Below are 19,486 nucleotides of genomic sequence, written 5' to 3'. Positions count from 1 at the left end.
CTGCCACAATGCCATTCAACCGTCTCATTCCACCGAAGTCCACTACTCTCTAATCTTCAAATCTCCTCTTTCATTTTCCTCCCTCGCACGGCCATACCCAACGTATATTTTCCTGCTACGCTGAATGAGCAATCCTTTTGAAAGTGATCCGCAATATGGCTGAGCAATCTTTCTCTTTCGGCATCATCTCTAGAGAGGTTCAACGGTTTCAAACGACTCCCTTGGGAGTGCATGCGCGTCGGTAATTTTTACCCCTACATTCCACCAACCCTAAATGCTAAATTACCCGTCTTATTATATTAATGCTTTGATGCTAAAATAAACGTATAATATGAGTGCGGAAATCCTTATAACTTAAGGAAGTGTTTGGCTACAACAAATTACAACCGGATAATTCGTTAGATCTAAGAAATTTTTATTTTTCTCTAAAAATTAATGATCAGAGCGGAAATGTACTTCTGTGACATGTTTCAAATCACTATTACATATTACATTAAGAAATAGCTTTATTGTTAGAATCAATATTTTATAATAATTTGATGCTCCTTGTGAATAACCAAAGAAACTAAATCTTTTTCCCAAAAGCTTTTCCTCTCTTCCATGCCATAAAACTATCGCTTTTATATATGAAAGAAGAAAGTTCAAAGATCAGGCAATCTGTAAGAACCCATGATAGCAATAGAAAGTTTAATGAGTAATTACAAGGAACTCAGGTGATGGTGAATGCATTCAAGTGCTAATAAGGACTTCAGTGGAAGGAAACAAGGAAGCTGACGCACCAAGTCCCTTAATAGCCGCTCCCTTACTTAGCGAGGCTATGCTGAATAAAGAACAGATAACGTCTGTGATTATTGCGAAAGCAATTACGAGGGTAAAATACTATGGATAATAAACAAGCATAAAAAATAAAAGTATAATCAGCTCCGTTCATGAATCTTAATACATTCGCTTCAGCCTGATTTATCCCTTCAAAGCCTGAGGCCTTTAAGAAATAACGGAGTATTATTTTTTAATGGAACAAATTAAAATATGTTTTAGCGAAAATGAAGAACTCACGCTTGTGGCAATAAATGTCGAGCTTTATACTTGGGTTGAACGCCGGCCACAAGAGGCCGGCATTTGGGCGTGGGTAAATTTAAAATGTGCTACAAATAAACCCGCTTAAGACAAGTAACAACTTTTATCGCCCCAAGCAAATATTTTCTCATTACTTCTAAATTTTCAGAGACTTGCAATCGGAAACGCCGCAACTGGGCGCGAGCGTATAAGATTACGCTGCTTGCATCGCAACAGCACCCTATCTGCAGGCGGATACGGAAACTGTGGGCAAGGGAGAGGGAGATGGGTGAGTATAAAATGCTTGAAAAATCCCTGGGATTCGAGGCGTGGGCGATAAATAGTGGCAAAACACGAGAAGAACATTTTCGCGCGCAAAAAGGAGAAGAGGAAAGAGAAAAAAGAAGAAAATATATTGCCGTTGAGGATTACATAACTTTTAAAGGGCGGTATGAAGTGGAGGAGACGGTGTGAGATGAGTGTCGAGAGGACCGGAGAGAGGAGAGCAGACGGGACCAATGGCAACGGGCGACGGCAAGCAGAGATCGGTAGGCATTTGAATGGAGACTCAGTGAGCTGGGAGCGGGATGTGAAAAGCTCAAAGGAAGGAGGGGGAGGAGGATGCGAGGCGGAAGATAGGAGGCGAGATAAACGAGAGAGAAACCACGAGGAGATTCATTGGAATGGGATCCAGAATAATCGAAAAGGGTACGAAGGAAAGGGAGAGAGACAGAAAATGTTAAGGTTAACGACCCTAGCGGGAGAACGGCAAGAATTAAGACCGTTGAAATCAGTCTTTCATTCTGAGGAAAGGGATGGTGGAAAGAGAGAAAGGAAGGAAAGTAAGGTAGAACCAAACGGAGAGGTTAAAAGTGGAAAAAGATTCGTTACGGGGGAACGATGACCTTTTCAAGCGTTACATTCTAACTCCCCAAGAGGCGATAATTAAACTTTTGAAGGGGGATCGAGATGGTGCGGGGGCTAACGTACTGGCTTCCCACCCTGAGGGCGCGGGTTCAAATCCCGGCGGTGTTGAATATTTTTCAGAGGTATCTCGATCCCTACTTGAGGTGCTTTGTGGAGGGCACTTTGAGTGAGTACGCCGTCCGTCGGATGGGACGTTAAGCCGCGGACCCCTTGGCGCCTTTCGTAAAGAGCAGGCTAATGCCGACGCCGGGTTTCTCTCCACCCTTCATCCTTTCCTGTCCTTCCCTTATGGCGCAAATGACCTTAGCTGTCGGTCGCCTCCCCTCAAAACTACTACTACTACTTAAACTTTTGAATCACTAAATATTGACATTTGGCAAAAATGACTATTATTACGCGCAAATTTACATCTACATGCATACGCCAATCCTGTTGGTACCTAGTTTAAGCCACGGGTGGCAAGTACTAAGGGGAAAGAAAGATGGGAATAGAATTTTTGGGGTTCGAATAAGAGTCGGTATCTTCGAGTTTCAGCTACCCTGCAAAGTACGCAGAAGAAATAAGACTAAATAAATACTTGCATAACTTAAAACATACATAAATTATACAAATAAATACTAATAACAACATATATTCCTCTAATTGTGTAATAACTATCCGACCAAAAGAAGCATATTGGTCAAAGAAAAATACGTGTGACTACTTAATGTATTAACCTATTCGCTGAACTTACTTTGAATAATTAAACCGCGGAGTTGACATTTTTGCCACCAGTGGTTCCCCGAAATGGTCTATCAACATTGTACTGATTATCTTATTTAGCCACATTTTTTAATTAGGCTACCCCAATGTGAATATTCCCGACTTCATTGATGAAACTTTTCTCGCCTGTATTTCACACAACTCTGGACTCAAATTAGCACATTTGCAGCATTTCTTAGCCTAAAATTTACTTCTTCCGAAAATTCACAACTCTCAAAATTTTTTGGCTTTCCCTCAATATCTATGTTTATAGTGATCCCTTATTTGTAAGCATTTAACACCCTATTACACTATATAATATATAAAACCTAATTATTTTACGTCAACCCACTTGAAAAAGTTCCTGCATGGTTTTGAAAATATATACCTCAGAAGATTTATTACGTACACTTAATTTTGAAGTGTACACAGTATATAGCTAAAGGTCAACGTAAAGCAAATAGACTAAATTGATGACAGGGAAGCTGAGGAATGATGTTAGGAAATGACTCGTTGCAGCTAATATGGAGCGCGGTTTTCTACGACACGGAAAATATGATTATATGGAAGCAATGTTATAATTGTAGTTTGAAGGTTTAGAAATGTTAGTTGTTGAGAATGATGGAAAGAGTAATGGTCATAATGAACATTCAACGAAGAAATGATGAGGGAGGAGAAGAGATTGTTGGGAGAAATACAAAGGAGGCAGGAAAGGTGATTACAGGCCATTTTGATTGGGGATAGGATGTTGAAGAACGAGGCGGAGGGGAGAATGATAAGGAAACGCGGAAGACATAAAAATTCAATGTATTATCTTACGAAAATTTTTCATGTTATGTTGAACCTACTATCAAGGCAACAGCTTGTTTTCTTAGCAGGACGGATAGGTTCTTGCCTCAATTTTCTATTTATTCCGATTACTACTCCGTTCGACAAAGTGTTCACAATATAAATAACGGAGAACCACTTTTGGCATATATTATTACATATTCAGATCATTATATCATTTTGAAATATTATTTTGTTTTATATATTCATTAGAATGCAACGGTAGTTGAAGTTTTATATGACGTCATATATCCAGACTCCCTCCTTCAACTCGACATTTTCGGCGAAAATATAAGCGTTGGAATTTTTGGAATGGAATTTCATCCAGGAAATCAGATTTTATCAAAATACCTTTCTCTTCCTCACTGCAAAAGATGACGATCCACAACATATCCAAGTTTTTTTCATTTATATATAATTTGATAGAGGTTTATGGAATAAAATTCTAGTTTTTCAGACTGCAGCCTGTGCCCAAAATATATAAATCTGATATACCTCCCTCTATTTTGCCCTAGGAACAAATCAAGAATAATTTCAGTACGGAACATTCTTTTGCTACCAAATACTACCAATATTGGACAACATGTACCTATTGTATTGTACTTAAAAATCTCTCTAGTTTTTATTGCCTTAACTATAGACTTGGAAATTAGAATGCAAATTATTTAATTAAAACAAGTAACTTGTCAGGTCAATATTAGTTCAACAAAGAGAACCGAAGCAAACGAAAATCAAATTCCTAGTTATATAATCAATCAAAACTACTGATTTTTTATTTAAAAATCAAGGGAAAATATAGAGCACATGAAACTATCAGAAAAAAACTGGTTCTCCCAATTCGTCAAAATTTTATTCACCCATAAAAATTATGAAATTTGAAATCTGGAAAATGTAAATCCTAAACGCTATCTTGATGTATTTAAATAGGTATAAATTAATGTAAAGAAATCTCACCTTAACTCAATTTACCATTCGTTCAATCCAGGTCTTACAGCAAAGATTTTACATACGCAGATGTACGGCAAGTGAAGTGCCTTACTCTATGTATACCTCCTAGCTTTCTTGGCAACCCAATGAATTAAACTTTATATCATGAGAGGGTTTAGTTTTTTGCAATGCGTGCACAGTGTTAGAAGCCTTTAACCTTATTTTGGTGTCCAGGATAAGAACGAAACTGTCTTAAAATAGATGCTTTACCAACTCGGAAATAGAGGACAAATTTAACTCAATTCCACTATTATTCTAGCGTTGTTGAACTAAGTGGGCGTGCAGATTAATTTCATGGAAACCATTCTTAATGAGGATGTTCGTCAAGTTAGAAGCTTACCGCCATGGAATGACGAATTCTCCAAAAGTTACGCACCCAGAAAAGAACACAGGGAAGCATATTAATAGAGGAAAGGGAATAATATTACTGAAAGCGGGAAAAGGAAAACGAGTAAGAAACGGAAGAAGAACGTGACAGGCAAGGCGGATGAAGAAAAGGGAAAATATCCATCGGCTTCGGCGGAGATTTCAGAGGAGAGAGGGGAGGGATGAGGTCGACGAGACGGTAATGTCTCCAAAGATGCGATGTGATTATAAGCGCGGAGGAGGAGGATGAGGTACGCGGATCCGGGACCTCGTGATTTGTGAGACGAGGTGGTCGAGATAAAGGTTGAGGGTGTTACTCGGTGGGGAATTTGGCGGTGGAAGGCTAGAGCAAAGATAGAAAGGCGACATTGGAAGGAATAAATTGGAAGTGCAACAGGCCAAGGAAAAACTTGATTATAGCAAGAGTGAAAGCACAGAAACAACTGAAAAGAAAGAAAATGCTGAAAAAATTCCCGAAGATAAGACTGAAAGACATACCAGCAAATGGAGTTCGAGCGAATCGATTGAAGATAATTTTTGTAGGTGATTGATTAAGAATTCAGCAAAGATCCCTTTCAGGCTAATTTAATAGATGTATACAAAATTACGAGTACGTATAATCCCCGTCTAAGTGTGTGTCAAACATTAATTTAAATTTAATGTTAATTAAATTCTAAAAAATATATTTATATAATGTGTCTTTATAGGACTTAAGTGCCATATTTGCTGGAGATTGGAAGTGTAGTAAGGCATACCGTCAAAACCTGCCTTGATCCGCAGAGTACTCTAAATAAAATAAACACTTTGCTCATAACTACTCGTACTTCACATATTTCTCAACGTACATTATTCGCACGACTCCGTCTTTTTTACCCATATAAACGACTTACAATTCAAATACGATAATATATTATGACTTTTAATATACTGACATGTACGTAATAGCACATACTTATTTTCATCCAATTCCTCATTAATATTATACAAATACGTGCATTAAATCGATTGATATTGTTTGTTCGCATTATATAAAATTGTGATAACTACGCAAGTTCCCCATATGGAATATATTAAATGTTGAATAAGGGAAAATAATGCCTTTAAATGACTTTAGAATTATCCATATATGTGATATATTACAAAAAATTAACATAATACCACAATTACGACCGGATTTCGGTGGTGTTTGGATGTGTCCGGACAATATTGTACATGCTGCTGCACTTTTAAGCCATGACTAATTACAGAATTAATATTTTATTACTTAGCAACCGTAGGGCAAAAGTTGCTTCAGGACGTAAGAATAAAATTTTGTGAAGGCAGCTCAAAATATTTGAGCAGCATGAACATTTTAATAATGCTTAATATAGCATAACATGATGCACTTGTGCAAAAGAATGGGGAGAAAGATGCAGAAATGCTAAAGCTGATAATCTTTTGAGCAATACAAAAAGGATAAAAAGAGACAATTTGGATATCTCTTTGAGAGACTAAGGAATTATGACCAGGTATTCAATGAAAATAGTATTGATAGCGATTGATAGATAAGAGCAAATATGGTATGATAGATCGGCCTTCAATAAAGCATGGTGAGAAATAAAAGATGAACAGCGTATATAATGTCCTTATGGACACATGTGATGTATATATAACAATTAATCTACCATTACTCGTCACCACTAGCTGTTTACCTTGTTTGCCTAACGTCAACTATATCATAGGTTTCATTGACAGTCACGATGCTCTGCCCCAGAGTTTGAGGCTTTGAGTCGCAGAATTGAGGTAATTTAAAAGGAATTTAAAAGGAAAAAAAGAAAGGAATAATGAATGGTAGTCGTTGGAGAGATTATCCTTCCTATGATATGCATGTATTTCTTCTCTCGTTGCCCCTTGTAACAAAACGCAACCTGATCCCGCACCACAATAAACCCTTCTCCAAATCTAGATTGGGTCATGCTCCCTTCATCCCGCCCAACATGCAAAATCTTCTCCTACCCCTTTTCTCACTTGCCTTACCTTTTCCCCTCCATCAAAGTCTTCATCTATATAAAAGTAACCTATGAATATATAAGTTTTACAAAATAGCAGATTTCTTAGATGAACATAGTATTTGGCTTCAACAGAGTTAGTTATTACTATACATTTTGACTTGATACTCTTTAGTTTCCTTGTTACATCAATAGTAAAATCTTCGTCTGACCCATTTATTTGGACATATGAATTGTAAATCGTAATATCAATTAAATCTTTTTTTTTTTGAGAGCGAAGAAACTCTTTTACTCAATAAAACTCCACTGAACTGAGGTATAGCGGTATGATATGTCGTTATGGGAACTGCTCGTCGGATTAACATCTAGAGTACCTTAGCCAAAATGTGAAAAACATGTTGCACCATAAATTTATTTTGCTACGAACGAAGAAGTTCTGGACACCGTAGAGGAAAAGAAAGAAAGCTGTTTGGTGGAATTCGAAGAACTGAAGACAATTGGATGCAGAAGATACTGTGAAGCAATAGGATGCTGAAAGCGCTAATTGAGGTATAAGTGCTCGGAAAGCGAATAGAGGGAGGAAAAGGGGGGGGTGCTGACTGAAATTACTTTTTAGTACACAGAGTTTAGAATGAGTTACTGTATCAGGTGGCAGGGGGTTTAGGGATATTTTGTGTCATGTTAGTCAAGACTCAGGAGTAGAGTAGTGAATATTACCAGGGTTCATTATAAGCCTATCCTAACCCAGTAGACTTATGCTAATAAAAACTGACGTACTTTTAAAAAAGGCGAGAATGTATCGAAAGTACTTGTCGTGAAAAAACATCAGGCGGAATTTCTACATTTTGGCGAGCAAATCATATTTTTGTAACGGGTTAAATCGAGAACAAGAGTAAGAGAGGGATTTTCAGAGTATAATAAGAACATCAAAAACAGAGAAACGAGGTTATAGACGCTATTAGTGAGTCAAAGGATAAGACTTAATTTGCAAAATTGGAGGTCTGAATCCTCAGGTTGAAAGATTACGTGTCAACAATCGACACTAATCATGCCCTCAATTAATTTAAGTAAGACTAATGGCTGAAATGCCTGCATATTATTGCTTCTGTTCAATTCAATACCAGCCCAAAGACTGAGGGCTCGAATCCCGCCCAATAAATGGGTGCTTTGACAACTACGGTGGTTCGGCCCCTAGTACACATTATGAAAAGCCTAGAGCGGTTAATCTGAGTCTCAGGCGCAGATGGGTCCCCAGGAGAGACTCTAGTGCAAGTCATTAAATACCTAACTAATAACTATACATTTTCAAGGAAAAACAGTATTGAATACCTAAGTGAAAATCTGAAGATCGAGACACGAGTTCTCAAATGAAGGGAAGTTCATAAATACATGTGGTCTATCCAATTCATGGTAAACAAATGCAAAACGCGTAACTCGGATCATTGCCCCAAAAAGTCGCTGAAATACAGAATATTTGAGGGACTGGGGAAGTAGTGAAGTGGACAGCACAAAGTCATTAGTGATTCGTAGAGGAAGCAGGAGAAACCCAAGAAAACATTTCGGAAGGGCGAAGACGACCTCGCTGTACGAGATGGGACTCCCTAATATTCTGCTACGAATTAATTCAAGCACAGGACACCTATCCCAAGATGAAATCGCAGAGCGTTTATATTTCGGCTCCATGGCCCCAGGGATCGAGATTAAGGGATAAGAAACAACGAAATGGGGTGAGGGATTGTTAAGCTCCTGCCCAAAGATGATGATAAAGAGCGGGGAGGTCTCTTATCTTGGACGAGATGAATTTCACAAGAACGCAGACTCAGGAGGGAGAAGATGCGCGCTCAGGAACGGAAAGTTCATTCGTATGTACTGCTTCTGGGAAACATCAAAGGAAGTATGGGCACTGTCCTCATTACAGTTTTCCACGACGTAAATGCGAAGTTCAGACAGTCAAAATAAGGTTTCTACACTAGAATACTCTAGATTTTACTTTTCTTTTATTCTTTTCTTGAGGAAAAATTAAATACGTCTGATGAATATATTTGATGCGGAAAACGGAAGGGCGTTGTTTAAAATAATAAGGCAAAACGTACTTGGATGTTCACTTCTCTCCAGTATAACCACATATTTCGCAAATTTTTAATTGATGATGGCAATTATGAAGAGCTTTTTATTATATTTTCTCCTAACTATTACTTCCTCTATATTTAATCACCAATGTCCCACAATGTCTGTGCTTCAGCTATTAGAACTTTCCTTGAATAATTCCGATTGAATAACATACATCTTTGCCCAAACCTAAGGTGCATTTCACGATAGACGACGTCTGTTAATTCCATTCAGTAAGAAGCCTACGCACTAAGGCAGGAAATTCTTCCCAGTTATCCTAGTCGAATGCATGAAAATCCTAATAACTATATATGCTAATGATTTTTGGTACTGTTTGCCCTATTTTTATGATGTGATTTTTAGTCCCCGATTCATTTTGTGTACATTGCAGGGCACAAATGTACATGCAGAATATTTTACAAAAATGCTTCCATAGAAAAAGTGAATGCTGCTGGGTGAAAATCTCACGACCCAATAAATATTATACAAAGAATTTTCAACTCTTGCCAATTATTCCAAATCTGACCACAAATATTTAAAAATTATTACGATGAAATGAAATTATCATACGGTTAAAAGAAAGATTATGTCAATTTCAAACAATGACTAAAATTCCATGCCATTAACAAAGAATGTGTTTGTTTTCTTCTAAAATAGTCCACCAATAAATAAAATCTTTCAGCTAATAATTAATAACAAAAAATATGGTTCAAAAGCAATCCAAATTAACATGTAAGAACGAAATAGCGCACATAAATTTTAAATCCCTCCATTGAGGCCCTTATGTATCACTTTCTCCTTACCCTCGTGATCAAAAGCCAGCATTAAGTGACGCAAATGCATTACCTATGATAATAACTATATTTACTATGCGATATTACATCGATAAATATTTTTTTTTTAATGAAGGAAAATATCAGTCATATTGTAGATGGTTAGGATTTCCATTGAAAATAATTGCTATTGTATTACATCTACATCTACATAATACCCCGCAAGCCGCCGCAAGGGCGTGTGGCGGGGGGTGTTAGGTCACCAACCGTAGAAAGGAAAAATACCACATGCAAAAAAAACAACACGGAAAATTACACCCACAGCAGCGCACACACTCATGCAAAAATCCCTTCATCCAATACTCATGCAAACACATATACCGCAAAACAACTAAAAAACTGCACCCCATGATGCAGCACGAAAGCCATCCTACAACACGGAAGCCAGGACACAACAAGCAAGAAATTGAAACACCACATGAAAATTCACCACGAAACACTCTACCCCCAAAGAGTCTTCAAAAGGCAGGGAACGCGACCCAACGTTGCAGGTCGCAGGAATTTGCCCCCGCGGAGAGGGACGAGGGACTGAAAGGGAAACCCAAAAAAAGATGAACAGAACACTAATGAGGTCATTCCGAAAGAATGGGTTATTATAACAAAACACACAAGGTTAGTGGAAGAGCATGCATTTAAATACAACTAATTATTTTTTAGACGCTGAGGGTAGCAAGTGGAATTTTTGCTATCTATAACCCTGCAGTTGCTATCCCGTATTGTCCGTGGGAAGAAGGAGTCCTTGAGTCGACTAGTTCTGGCATCTATTTCCCGAATTTTATATGCATGATCCAAGCGACTAATGTATGTAGGAGTACGAATAATTTGCGAGACCTCGGTGCTGAAACATGCGGATCTAAATTTATTTAATAATTTCAATCTTGCATTGAATCGTCTCTCAGCCAATGATTCCCACTCCAAATCCATGAGCATTTCGGTGACGCTTTGCGTTTTTTTTTTAATATTCTCTACTACAGTTTGATAGAGTTTTTTTTTAATATTCTCTACTAAGTATCTTCGCACATCCTAAATCTGGCACACGAAAACTTGTTTAAATGGTTTCTTGAAAAATCCATTTAAAGAATTCCGTATGTAACTACGGTTCCACTGTCCCTTAAAGACGAATAAGGAATGTTGGTCCTCTGCAACTAGACGATTAAGTGAAGTGGACGGCCGCTGTGATGGAAATGCCGCAGTGGAAGTAGCAACGTTATAGACGGCACCTATAATTTTGATGTGGATATCCGATGAAATACGGAAAAGTGAGGATATTCCAAAAGATCCGGTTTCCCGATCAACGATTAAACAAGAGGGTGGAGGGATAGAGGGGGAATTTGGAAGGGATAGTATTAAGCAGAGAGAGAAGGGATGAAGGGTCAACGTTCACTTTATTTTAAGCAATAGCTCTCAACTGTCCAACTGTATATCAAAATTACCATTTCGAAATAATGAAAGAGTGGAAAGAAAACCTAACCGGTGATTAACATGGAAAGACTTCTTTTTCATCTACTGAATTAGCTATCAGAAGAACCTTTTGCATTACAATTTGCGTCAACTCCTGCCTTTTTTTTAGAATCTTTTGCTTAAAAATCTGATCGGCCGTTTAAAGAAGGCGATCTTACCAAAGTTAGATAAAATTGTTCCGACTTTTATCCACCAACGGGTTGTTGGGTGGTAATCGAAAGCAACCAGAAAAGATTGCACCAAATATGGCATTGTATTCCTCATAATTTGCTTTATTTACCATCCAAAGGATGCTTAAAAATAAGAACCTCTGCGTGGTCTTGGAATGCTATCGAGAGATTAAAAATTTGAAAAATGGCTCTTAATTAGATGCTACCGCTGTCAAAATGGTCAATGAAGGACACACGTTGATGATAAATTGCGAAAACCTAAATGTGATCTAATCGCTTCCTCCGGAATGGAAGAGCAAAAAAATGTAACATATTCAAATTGGAATAAATGAAAAAATAGCCCCTAATACGTGCGATATTACAGGCTTTTTGGAGTGACCATACGTGACACTATTCCCAAAGTCATCCTATCAGGACAATAGTACAATAATGACAACCAAACTATTGCAGAATTTTTTAATTTAATTACAAGATTTGATAATGGTTATAAAATACTATTTGTGCCCGAGAGGAAACTTAGAGGAAACGATAAAATTGCCGACAATACCATCCATAAAGTCTGTATCACGCAGGAAACCCTAACAATAAATATTCTGTGAATCCATTCGAATTAATCAGATGCTTAATTTTAGTTATTAATATCTAATTCAGTAAGCACTTAAATCAACTACAATTTTACCATTTTATGATAAAAGGCACTAACCAAAATTTATATATATATATATATATATATATATATATATATATATATATATATATATATATATAAATATGAGCTGACACAAATCAACACAAATAGAATAGAATAGCAACATTTAAAAGGACACTCACACGGTAAATTGTTCGAGCTTTCGGCCCTCTCAGAGGCCTTCTTCAAGTGAGACTCACTTGAAGAAGGCCTCCGTTAAATTGTGTCAGCCCATTATTGTGCCGTCCGTATCGTGTGTTTCCATGCAATCGTATATATATATATATATATATATATATATATATATATATATATATATATATATATATATATATATATATATATTGCTACGTTCCATTTATCTTTAAATTAAACAAGTAAGATCTGCAGAATAATTTGAATTAATTATATAAAATTATTTAAATGGAAATTAAGGTAATGAATGTATGACTAAATAAAAAACCTCAAAACTTACAATTGGAAATCAAATGAATTTAGCAGCTATGATAATATATTCTTCAGCAAACTTTATTTTTCCAACTCGACGAGAAAATACACTTAAACGAAAACGATATAATTATTTTTGTATTTGATAAAATGCAAGTTAACGCTTAGACCCTTAGCATTACAACTCCAGTTCTCTAATGGAATCCTCAGGGAGATATATTTTCATCGATTATATAAATGGCACTTTGATACAAGGACATTATCTTCTCACCGGCGAAATTTACATTTCAACCACCTGAGTTCGATAACCTTGCACCACGCCTGTAACTAATCGTCACGGGGGTGTAACGAATCTGTGGGATGGGATTATGTTAATTCTTTCCCTTCAGCTTTCCAAATACATGAACCAAGGTGAGATAACCCATTGCCATTTAAGGATAGTGCAGGAGGAACAAATACAGCGCTGTAAATTTCACGATGGTATAAAATTACGTTTAAATTTGAAAAACACTAGGATTTAATTTGGCGGAGTTACGGTTAGGACAGAAGACTACAGAGTATTCAAAGTTAATTATCTCTCTGAAATAGGGCCATAGTAGTGAAGTAATGAACAGGTAATAGAAGTATTCAACAAGAAATCACCAAATTAACTACTTAAAAGACTATTTAATCCTAATTGCTGAGAAAGAAACCCAGGCAAATTGTATTCCTTCGTCCAAATTTCCAGATAGTAGCATATGATTAATAATAATAAATGGAAGAGGATATTTTCAATTATTATAAATATGTGTGCGGGCGTGCGGGTACGTGGGTGTTTGACATTTATACTTGGGCACCCGATGCGATGATCAATTTTTGAAATCCTTATTTGGAAATAGTTGAACGTGCTAAGTAGACACTATTACCTCGTTCGGCTCAATAATTAGGGATATCCATCGGGAGCCAAAATTATCATATAAAGGTTTACATTTAATTAGTAATATTCCAATTCAAACACTCGTACATTGCATAACACTCCAACTCAATCCTTCGTGATGCTCTCTGACTGAATGATAAATGCCCGGGCTTTGTTTGTCCTAATTATTTATCTATTGATCTTCCTCACGGTGCTTGCTCTTCAAATATTTCCAACGAAATTAATATTCCCAATGCTCCTTGAATACATTTAGTTTTTATCTTTTAATCATAGTTCATGTGGCTCTTTTGCGCGCATATTTGTATCTACCCATATTTACAGCATCCGCCTCTATCAACTAGTTCCGAAGGATTTCGAAGGGGAAGACGAATTCTTTTCCATCTACTTTCTCGTAATCCATCTCTCTATTTCAAGGAGTCCTATTTTACAGTCGGATACTTATACGTGTTGCTCAGAATTATTTTTTAACGTACTCCAGAACGTTTGTAACCCTCTGGCGACTGAAAAACCATATCCTGAACCCTGGACTCAATCGGAGGCAAACCTGATGGCTTTTATGAATTACCACCGAATTTCACTCCTTTCTCCAAGGTATTCCATACCTCTTACATTTTCCTCCATATACACATCACAAAGCCCATGTGATATTGAACACCCCTCTTTATAACATCACCCCTTCCCACTCTCCTGTCTTCACTCACTCCTGGGCGGCATTCCTAAGGGCATGTTCTCCAATCATCACCGTCGACTGCCTTTTCGAAATGTACTGTGTAAACAAATATATTCTGATTGCATTCTATGTTCTCCTCTATCAGTGACCTCATTATTATGGCATCACGCTTGCCTAACCTCTTCCTGAACCCAAACTGATCGCCCTCTCAGCAATCATATTCCATATTTCTCATCTACGAGGGTCATCCGGAAAGTAGTACCCGTTCGTGAAATAAAGACACAAAAGTAAATATTAACAAACATAAAAAATTTTATTTGAAAGAGGATACTTTAAACTACTTCTCAACATAATCTCCAAGCAAATTAAGGCATTTGTCATAACGTGTGACAAGTTTCTGTATTCCTGCTGCATAGTCCTTCGCCGCCAGCTCATTGAGATACGCGAGGGACCCATCTTGCACAAATTTTTGCATAATGCAGATGGTGTTTAACAATTTCATGAACAATTGTTCGAGAAACATTGGGAAAATGCTCACAGATGTCATCAATTGTGACGCGCCGATCGTTCCTCACGAATTCGTCAACTGAGCTCACCAGTTGGTCTGTAATGACAGACGGTCTCCCCGAACGCTCATCGTCGTGTGTGTTCCCCCTCCCCATGTTGAAGTTGCGACACCACCGCCGAACAGACGACTCGTCCATTACATTGTCTCCATACACCTCCTTTAATTGGCGATGAATATCACATGGGCGAACGTTTCTTGCATTGAGGAATTTAATCACTGCCCTCACTTCACAACTGGCGGCGTTCTCAATTTTTTTAAACATTGTAAACAATCACAGAAACAACACAGGCAATGCTAGCGTCACGCAACTTGGCTCAGAGAAGGCAGACAAGCCACTGAAGCTATCTGACCTCGTCCAGCGGCTACTCGCGTCGTCAGCACTTCATGCGGCACGAACGGGTACTACTTTCCGGATGACCCTCGTACTTAGTGAAAGGAGGGCACACCGTAACTCGGGGAATGATCAGTTTTCATCCATAGAGGAAAGAGATAGGCGTAATGAACTATCAATAGTACTAAATAATATATAATTTCACATCCATTCTGTAATTCTAAGTTCCATTGTTTATAACAAAATTTTGGAAGCGTGTCTACCACTACAGGAAGACTAATCATTCTTAAAAGCGGCCGTCTACCACATAAAGATGGATTTCATCCTAATAGGTACCGTTTCTAAGTCAGGACAATATTTATTGAGAGAAATCAAATGAGTTTGGTGAAAGGCTAGTCAGTATAATGAACTGGTGGTGACCGGATTTTTCTGAGTCCTAATTCTGGATGCCTTTGACAACTCTACCTATTGTCACATAAGTCACAATCCACGAGGAAAAGGTCCCGAAAAATTATTCTTCAAAAGGATGCTCTCTGTTTTTCCTTTCGAAACAACCCTACAATTCATTGCTGCAATGATAATAATGCCAGAGAATAACAATATCTTTTTACATTCTTATTTATGTATTCGGATATAGGGATGAAAAAAAATTTGAAAAAAGATTTTTTGTTCATGTGGAAGAAAATTAACCGATCCCGGATGCTAAAGTATTTTTCAGTTGACTTGGCAAGAGAAATTTTTGCAGCTAAGAAACAGTTGTCACATTTAGAATAGGATGATAAATTGTATACTCTGCAGCAATGAATAGCTACCAAATCTTTTTTTTCAGTGTACAAACTAGAGAAATGTTTTTTTTTAAAGTAACTATCATGGTTTGGTCAAAAGTTTCAGAAGTAAAATGTATCAAAAATAATACTAATAAATGTAAAAACTCGGTTTCGAGTATTGTCTCCGTCCTGGGCTTGGTAAAAATTTTGGAAGCTCTTCACTAACAACCTTAGAAAAATACAATGAAAAAGACGACCAAGTGTTCGCAGCTTCTTGGAGTTTAATAAAATAATGACTTAAACGTGGCACATGCAATAGTGGTAAACGTGGTAATATTGACAATTACAAGCTTAATTTAAGTAGCGGTTGGTGTTCGAAACAAAATTTGATAAGAGAAACGCCAAGTTTTTCTTACATAAGTTTTCTCATCTTAATTATATCAAACTGTCCTTTAATTAATTCACACCTATCCTATTGGGGCACGTTAAAAATTTTTTGTTGGAGAAAGTTGATGAGGATAATGCGAATTAATTAAAACTGCAACTTATCCAGCCATGGAGAATGCTGATGGGGAATGATGGATACAAATTAGTAGATGGTGTGGCATGCATGTAGCACAAGGAAGTCGGAGCTGAGTAAAGCGTCACGCCGCACAGGCTCCCGAGGGAGCCTGTGCGGACTGGGAACTTTCAGCATCTGGGAACTTTCGAGTATTTGGGGGCATAGGAAAATATGGGTAACCTTTGGCATACCATGGAGGGCAAGGTTGGGGGAACGACAAATGATTGCTAATTTTAAGCCAGAGACTTAAGGTTCTAAAAATAAAGTTCGGGGACTCCGAAGTTTCATGTTTCGAACTTTGCCGTCACTTGCGAGAGTGTAGAATGTACAATACATACTACAAAACCACCAAAGAATGCTTGAATGATGGTTTCTCTCTCTCTCTCTCCTTTTCTTTTGGTCGGCTTATTACGCATTTGCCATCGCTTCGAGAAATTACGAGAATTACTATGGTGAATTTGTGAATTTCTTCATATCTTGTTGAGTGCACAACAATTCCGACGCTAGTCCATATGACAGAAATGTCCTCCATTTAATTTAAAATTAATATTATCAATACTTACCTACTCATTTTGTATTATTTATTAATAAATTCAGCAATTAGAATAAAATTAGCCATATCTGGGAAAATTTTGAGGACCCAACAGTAGTCAGACGTCGTCACCAGGGCTAGGACAGTAATTTTCTCCCATGATGCACAAATGTCCTCTTCCTAACAAATACATGTTGTTGCATAGACAAGTTTGTCATTTTAATATAGGGTTACTTATCTCTAGCATTAAAGACACTATATTTTGCTGTTTGTAGGGGATTTTACAACATGCTAATCTGGATAAATAAAAAGGCATCAAGCGACGTCCTCACAGTTGCTGACATCGCCAGATATTTACGACGCTCGAGGTGGGACGTAACCCATTGTTCCGCACATATGCAAACTTCTCGGCAGTACATGTGCTTTCAATAAATCGCAGGCTCTTTTAGCCTTGAATTTCACAAAAATGCTTCAATAGTTTCCCAATTCCGAGCCAAGAAACGATGAAAGTGAATTCGATACCAAGGAAACATCGACTTTAATTCGAAAATTTACGACAAGAGGAGAGAAAATGCTTCCATAGAATACGAAGGTAGCCTTGGGAACTTGCTCCAGAACGTGTAAGAGATTCAAAAACAGCTACGCACCACAACGTCGTGCGATGAAGTCTGCGAGTGGAATACACGGGTGGTTTCGGGCAACAAAATTCAGGCAAACCTTGTCGGGTTTTATCGTGCAACATGTCGCGCTATTGAAAGGAAAAAAAACCTTACGTACTCGGTAAAAAAAGGTTCAACGCATAAACGGAGTGTGGCACACACACAAACACAGTAAACCAGTCGTTCCTTCGCTTCCTCAACAAATGTGGACAGAAGAGCAGGAAAATGGTGCGCCATTCCACGACTATTGTAAATACAACCACCTTTTAACCTATTGCTAGCTATTTTTCCTAATAAATGCAGTACTTAATTAGATAACTATAAGATATAGTAAAAAATGGAACTCAAAACATAACGTCACTTACAGCGAATGTCATCTGGAATGGAACATTTATTTTTCTGATCATACACTTATGACAGCATGAAAAATAAATGTATCAGAGTTTTCTATGCTTGAAAAATATGTGCATAAAATATTTAAGGTAGATTCTATTAATTATTATTTTCTCTTAATATTAGGTACGGCAGCCAACTAAAGCAAAGAATGAAGCTAGTATAACTCAAGCAAATGATGAGATATTGAGCCTTTTCCAGTTTATTTAGACTTTTATTGAAATAAATGTAGTTAATAATTAGTTATTTAAACTTACCTAAGCTAATCAATTTTTAATTAAGATTCCTTTTACTCAATATCTTTGCTTTGAGGTCTACTATTTTATGCCCTAAACCTGTCTCAGAAATTGCAATGAGTGAACACAGTCAAGAGCGACAAGATTTTTTGCCTGTATTTTGCATGGAAGTCGGAATATTTTGATAAATAAGTATGTATTAAATTCACAAAGTTTAGCAAAATAAGGATTGCATACATCTAAGGAAAGGAGGATATTTCACTTGGCATTCTTTCAAATATCCTTCCAAAGGAAATTAAATCTGAAAAGAAAAATTATAAAAGTGAGAATGGTGACTTGAAGACGTATTGCGATCCCTATACGTTGACTAGTGAGACACATTCAATGACATGGGAATTTATTTTACGCTACATTTAAATCACATCATCAAGATTGAGGTGGGATGTGATAATGAAATATTTAACCCGGCCTTCCAGTCGCTCGACTCGCGTGTTATTAGCTTTTACATCCGGAGGAAGGATAGATTAGGACTACAAGGAAAGAGTGATAGACAGTTATTGCATCTATGCGTAGAAAGGGGAGGTAGGAAAAAGATATTTACCGGAAAACCAAGGGCGAAGGCAGAAATATACCCCTCTGAAAATAAAATACTAAACCCAGAGGTTCATAGAAATAAAATATGCTCAAGGAATAAGGAAATTTTGAATTGGAGGGGCAAAATTCGAGGTGTGCATAAAGATATGTAGCCATGTCGGACCACAATATTGTACGAAGATTGGTCATTTCCCCAAACTAATAAGAAATCGTCAAAATCATAGGTAAACCTCCAAGGTTGGTAAGGTTGGTATCCAATGATCCCTTATCATTTTTTCATTTTTCGTGCACTTTTGAACGTTTTCTCCAAGATGATACTAGTAGTTCCTTTGAAATGATTACGTTAAAAATTTCAATAATTTCTCGGAGAAATATATAGATTTTCCCTCAATTTTTCTCGATGTTTTTCATGCATTTCCATTGAAACTCCTTTGAAAAATATTGTTGGTTTTGAGTGGAATAATTTAAAGTAGATACTTAGAAATGCTTATTTATCAGGCACCGAATATATCAAGAAATAATGTGAAGAAGGAATCAATTTAAATACACTGATTATTTTTGCCCACAGTTATTCCGATATTAAAATAACTAGTCGTGACAAATTTAATGTGAAGAAACTACTGTGCGGACCTTTGAGAGAAGAGAACTAAGAAATAG

This window comes from Hetaerina americana, unplaced genomic scaffold (assembly GCF_022747635.1).
Source record: "Hetaerina americana unplaced genomic scaffold, ioHetAmer1.1.p SCAF_15, whole genome shotgun sequence".
NCBI classification, from domain to species: Eukaryota; Metazoa; Arthropoda; class Insecta; order Odonata; family Calopterygidae; genus Hetaerina; species Hetaerina americana.
Note: the sequence above shows the minus strand (reverse complement) of the source record.